Source organism: Delphinus delphis, chromosome X (assembly GCF_949987515.2).
Source record: "Delphinus delphis chromosome X, mDelDel1.2, whole genome shotgun sequence".
In the NCBI taxonomy this organism is placed as follows: Eukaryota; Metazoa; Chordata; class Mammalia; order Artiodactyla; family Delphinidae; genus Delphinus; species Delphinus delphis.
This window is the reverse complement of record NC_082704.1, coordinates 18,173,534-18,179,182: the sequence shown is the minus strand read 5'-3', so window position 1 is coordinate 18,179,182 and position 5,649 is coordinate 18,173,534. Positions and strand designations below refer to the sequence as shown.

At 36.5% G+C, this 5,649-nt stretch overlaps 1 pseudogene; it reads left to right on the top strand.

The window, feature by feature from the left end:
- Positions 1–1,414: 1,414 nt before the first annotated feature.
- On the top strand, positions 1,415–2,060 carry LOC132418588 (coiled-coil domain-containing protein 169 pseudogene; annotated as a pseudogene).
- The last annotated feature ends 3,589 nt before the right edge of the window (positions 2,061–5,649 follow it).

Here is a 5,649-nt window from a genome sequence, read left to right as displayed (position 1 = left end):
ACGGTGTATATAATTATTTTGTTATTTTGAAATTCTTTTTAAACATGGAGAGAATAAATGAGCAATATATCTGCTGATCATAGGTAATAAATGTATTATTTTGTCAAAAAAAATAAAATGGATAACCAACAAGGACCTACTGTTCCTTTTCCTACAGGGAACTCTGCTCAATGTTATGTGGCAGCCTGGATGGGAGGGGAGTTTGGGAGAGAATGGATACATGTATATGTATGGCTGAGTCCCTTTGCTGTGTTCCTAAAACTATCACAACATTGTTAATCAGCTATACTCCAATATAAAATAAAAAGTTTTTTAAAAAGAATTTTAAAAAAACAACTGAGAAGAGATTCCAGTTCTCACACTCTACAGGGGAAATAGACACTACATAATTAGTCCAAGCACATCACTAAACAAAAATAAAAAATTAAAATTAAAAAACAAAGAAACAAGGTGCAGCCCATACACAGAAAAAAAAGCAGCTTATATAAATTGTCTCTGGGAGGGTCTAGGTGATAGATTTAATACATGAAGACTTCAAATAAGCTATTATAAATATGTTCAAAGAACTAAAAGAAGCCACGTTTGAAGAATTAAAGGAATATATGATGACAATGCCTCTTCATATAGAGAATATAAATAAAGACATACAAATTATAAAAAAGAAATGAATGAAAATTCTGGAATTAAAAGGTACAACAACCGAAATGAACAATTCACTCAAGGGGCTCAACAGCAGATTTGAGTTGATAATAGAAAGTAGATCATCTGAAACATTGTAAATCAACTATACTTCAATTAAAAATTAAAATTAAAAAAAAGGTAGATCAATAGAGATTATCTAGTCTAAGGAACAGACCGTAAAAAGAACGAAGAAAACTGAAGAACCTCACAGGCCAGTGAGACACCATCAAACACGCCACGTATGCATAATGGGAGTTCCAGAAGAGAAGTGGAGAAAAAAGGGACATAAAAAGTATTTGAAGAAATAGTGGGTGAAAACTTCTCAAATTTCATTTAAAAAAGATTAATCTACACATCCAAGAAGCTCAATGAATTCTAAATAGCACAAACTCAAAGATATTCACAGCTAGAGAGATCATAGTCAAACTGTTGAAAGCCAAAGCCAAAGAGAGAAACTTGAAAATAGTGAGAAGAAAATTATGCGTCATATACAAAGGAACCACAATAAAATTAACATCTGACTTCTCATCAGAAACAGTGGAGACAAGAAGTCAGTATTATGACATATTCAAAGTGCTGGGGGAAAGAAGCTCAACCAGGAATTCTGAGTCAGTTCACCATACCAACAGCTCATGACAGCACTTTCTCATCCCCAGCTTCTGGATGTCCCTTCAGGTCTTCTGCTCCAAGCTGTGCTGAGGGGAAGGGTGTGGGAGATCTCTGACCTGACACTATGGGGGATGAAAGAAGTGACACCTTCTAAGGCATGAGCACTGACCTCCTTAAACTGGAGTTATTGGAAGAAATCCATATGAAAGACTTAGTACAAATCTCAATACTTGAAATAAGACAAAAGGTAGTGGAACTGGAAGCCAAACTCAGTACTGACAACAAAGGCAGTGAGTGGAAAACCTGTTATGAGACACAACTTGAACAGAATGATCAACTAGAAAAGTAAGTTGTTAGTCTCAGAGAGAAAATGGAAAAAATTCCGTGGAAATCCTTCACATAGACTATCTTCTATTCGTGTCTATGAGCGGATGCCAGTGGAATCCTTAAGTACATTACTTAAACAGCCAGCAAAAGAAAAAAGGAGCCTTGAAAATCAAGTGAAAGACTATGTACTTAGACTGGAACGAGAATCAAAGGCTTACCACAAGATCAATGATGAACGTCGTATATACCTAGCTAAAATGTCTCAGGTCTCTGGCTCACACCAAGTTTCTAAAAGACAACCAATGAATCAACTGCATACAATGAAAGAGAATCCAGTGAAAACAGAAAGATATAATCCAGCTAATCAGAAAATGGTAAATGCCAAGAGAGGACCAGCAAAAAAGATTACAAGATCAAATCATCTTCCAAAACTCAATCCATAATTCCAGAACTGGGTGGATTTCTATTTCTTCCCCTTTTTCATTTGTAATATTCAAATTGTGAAGTTACTGCTCGACACATTTTTCAGGTGACGAGATAGATAAGAAAGAGCTATTAAACCTCTTTAGCTCCTCTTCCAGAAGTGTGTTCCTTTGTCACCTGAAAGTAATTTTCTTAGTAATTTAGTCTAGTTTCAAAAATTATTTTAGAAAGTAATTTTAGTGACCCTAAAATATGTACTAGCAGAACTTAATGATTCTTTTTTTTTAACATCTTTATTGGGGTATAATTGCTTTACAATGGTGTGTTAGTTTCTGCTTTATAACAAAGTGAATCAGTTATACATATACATATGTTCCCATATCTCTTCCCTCTTGCGTCTCCCTCCCTCCCACCCTCCCTATCCCACCCCTCCAGGCGGTCACAGAGCACCGAGCTGATCTCCCTGTGCTATGCGGCTGCTTCCCACTAGCTATCTACCTTATGTTTGGTAGTGTATATATGTCCATGCCTCTCTCTCGCTTTGTCACAGCTCACCCTTCCCCCTCCCCATATCCTCAAGTCCGTTCTCTAGTAGGTCTGCGTCTTTAATCCTGTCTTACCCCTAGGTTCTTCATGACATTTTTTTTCTTAAATTCCATATATATGTGTTAGCATACAGTATTTGTCTTTCTCTTTCTGACTTACTTCACTCTGTATGACAGACTCTAGGTCTATCCACCTCATTACAAATAGCTCAATTTCGTTTCTTTTTATGGCTGAGTAATATTCCATTGTATATATGTGCCACATCTTCTTTATCCATTCATCCGATGATGGGCACTTAGAGAACTTATGACTCTTAAAATAGCCTAGGAAACAGGAAGGCTGTCATCATTACACTTGCTTTTAATAATATATCCATTATCTACTCTGATATTAACATTGCTATTATATTTGGTTTCTAGTTGGCTGATAGCTAAAAATGTGAGTTCATCAAAACTGCTTGCTATTTTAGGCTATATCATGCTCATTTTTTTAAAGGTTTAAACAAAGGGGCAAATCAAATGCATTTTAAACTTTGACTTAAAGCATCATGGTATTGCAGAAATAGCCTCCAATCAGGAATCAGCTTGGTTATAGTCCCTCTCTGCTGTAAATTTATGAGAACTTGAGAAAGTCTCTTCACCTCATCTTTATTTTCCACACCTGTAAGATAAATGAGGCAAACTATGCAACTTCTCAGCCTTCTTACCATTCTAGAAAACCAATACTCATTCAACTACTACAAGGACCTGCCACTTAGTACATGGTGATTTAAGTCATTTTGTGATGTTTATTAATTCACAGTGATGGCCTAGTTTTTTGGAGCAAACTTTGTAAGTGTTCACAATACTCAAGTCAAGTCTAGAAATGGACATTGAATGAGGGTAGGAGAAAGGTTCTTTTAAGGCATTTAGAAAATGTATCAAATTCTCTTATTCATGTTTAGACTGTTTTTGCAACTGTCACATTGGTCTACAATATACATATGATTTATTTCCCCAACTTAATAAGTGAAACTGTTAGCCTTTAAATTTCCAGAAACCATCCATTGGTTAGTATAGTTTCTAGGTAATGTTGTTCTCACCTTATATCCCAAAACCTAAATTCTTTTTATTCAGAATCACCAGTAATGAATACCAAATGCACTTCTGTATCTCTATAGACGTTCCTTTCTTTAAGGAAGAATGCATAAATTTCATATAGCCAAATAATTCTTTTATAGGACTTTAAAATGTAATGCAGTGAGGGACTTCCCTGGTGGCACATGGTTAAGAATCCTCCTGCCAATGCAAGGGACACCGGTTCAGTCCCTGGTCCAGGAAGATCCCACATGCCACAGAGCAACTAAGCCCGTGCGCCACAACTGCTGAGCTTGCGATCTAGAGCCCACGAGCCACAACTACTGAAGCCTGCACGCCTAGAAACTGTGCTCCGCAACAAGAGAAGCCACTGCAATGAGAAGCCCACACACCACAACAAAAAGTAACCCCTGCCCACCACAACTAGAGAAAAGCCCGCGCACAGCAATGAAGACCCAGCACAGCCAAAAATATAAATAAATAATAATAATCAGAGGAAAAAATGAAGATTTGGGGTCCTTTTTTTGTTTAGTACTGAAATATGTATTAACATTAGTATTTAAGTTGAGAATTCATAAAGCAAAACAGCAGTAAACAATATTTAACATATTTCAAATTTTAAAATGTCTAAATGTATTACAAAATATAAAGAAATACCATTTATAAAACAAATGCTGCTATAATCAGAAAGACAGATAATAGTGAGTGTTGGTGAGGATGTGGAGAAATGGGAGCCCTCATACATTGCTGGTGGGGATGGAAAATGGTACAGCCTTTTTGGAAAACAGTCTGTCAGTTCTTCAAAACTGACAGAGAAACATCATATGGCCCAGAAATTCCACTACTATATATGTAGCCAAGAGAAAACCTGTGACCACATAAAAACTTGTCCACAAATGTTTATAGCAGCGTAATAGCCAAAAAGTGGAAACAACCAAATGTCTACCAACTAATGAATGGATAAACAGAATGTAGTATAGTCAAACAATGGAATATTATTCAGCAACAAAAGGAAATGAAGCACTGGTATATGCTATGACATGGACAAACCTTGACAGTAATACCCTAAGTGAAAGAAGCCAGTCACAAAATACCACACGTTGCATAATTCCATTTATATAAAATGTCCAGAAGAGGCAAATCTATACAGACACAAAGGAGATTAGTAGAGGCCTAGGGATGATGGAAAAAGGTAGAGGATGGGGAGTGACTGCAAAGGGTACAGCGCTTTTATTTGGATGATGAAAATTTCTAAAATTGATTGTAGTGATGATTGCACAACTCTGTGTATATACTACTAAAAACCATTGAACTATATACTTTAAATGGGTTAATCATGTTATATGATTTATATCTCTAATTCTGTTATTAAAAAACTAATTCTAAAAAAAAATAATAATTCTATATATAGAAAAATAACCCTTAAAAAATGAAAGCCCCACAAACAAAGACAGTCTCAGAAAAAATAGCCTAAGAAAACAAATTGCTATCAGACTTGCTTTATACGAAATTTTAAAAAGGAAGTTCATCAGGCTGAAGAGAAATTGTAACTCAGATCCGCACAAAGAAATAGAGCACCAGTGGGACTTCCCTGGTGGTGCAGTGGATAAGACTCCATGCTCCCAATGCAGGGGGCCTGGGTTTGAACCCTGGTCAGGGAACTAGATCCCACATACATGTCACAACTAAGAGTTCACATGCCACAACTAAGGAGTCTGTGTGCTGCAACTAAGGAGCTGGCGAGCCGCAACTAAGGAACGCACAAGCCACAACTAAGGAGCTGGCAAGCCTTAACTAAGGAGCCTGCGAGCCACAACTAAGATCTGGTGAAAAGAAAGAAAGGAAGGAAGGAAGGAAGAGAGAGAGAGAGAGAGAGAGAGAAAGAAAGAAAGAAAGAAAGAAAGAAAGAAAGAAAGAAAGAAAGAAAGAAAGAAAGAAAGAAAGAAAGAAAGAAAGAAAAAGAAAAAGTAGGTAGGTATGGAGGGAG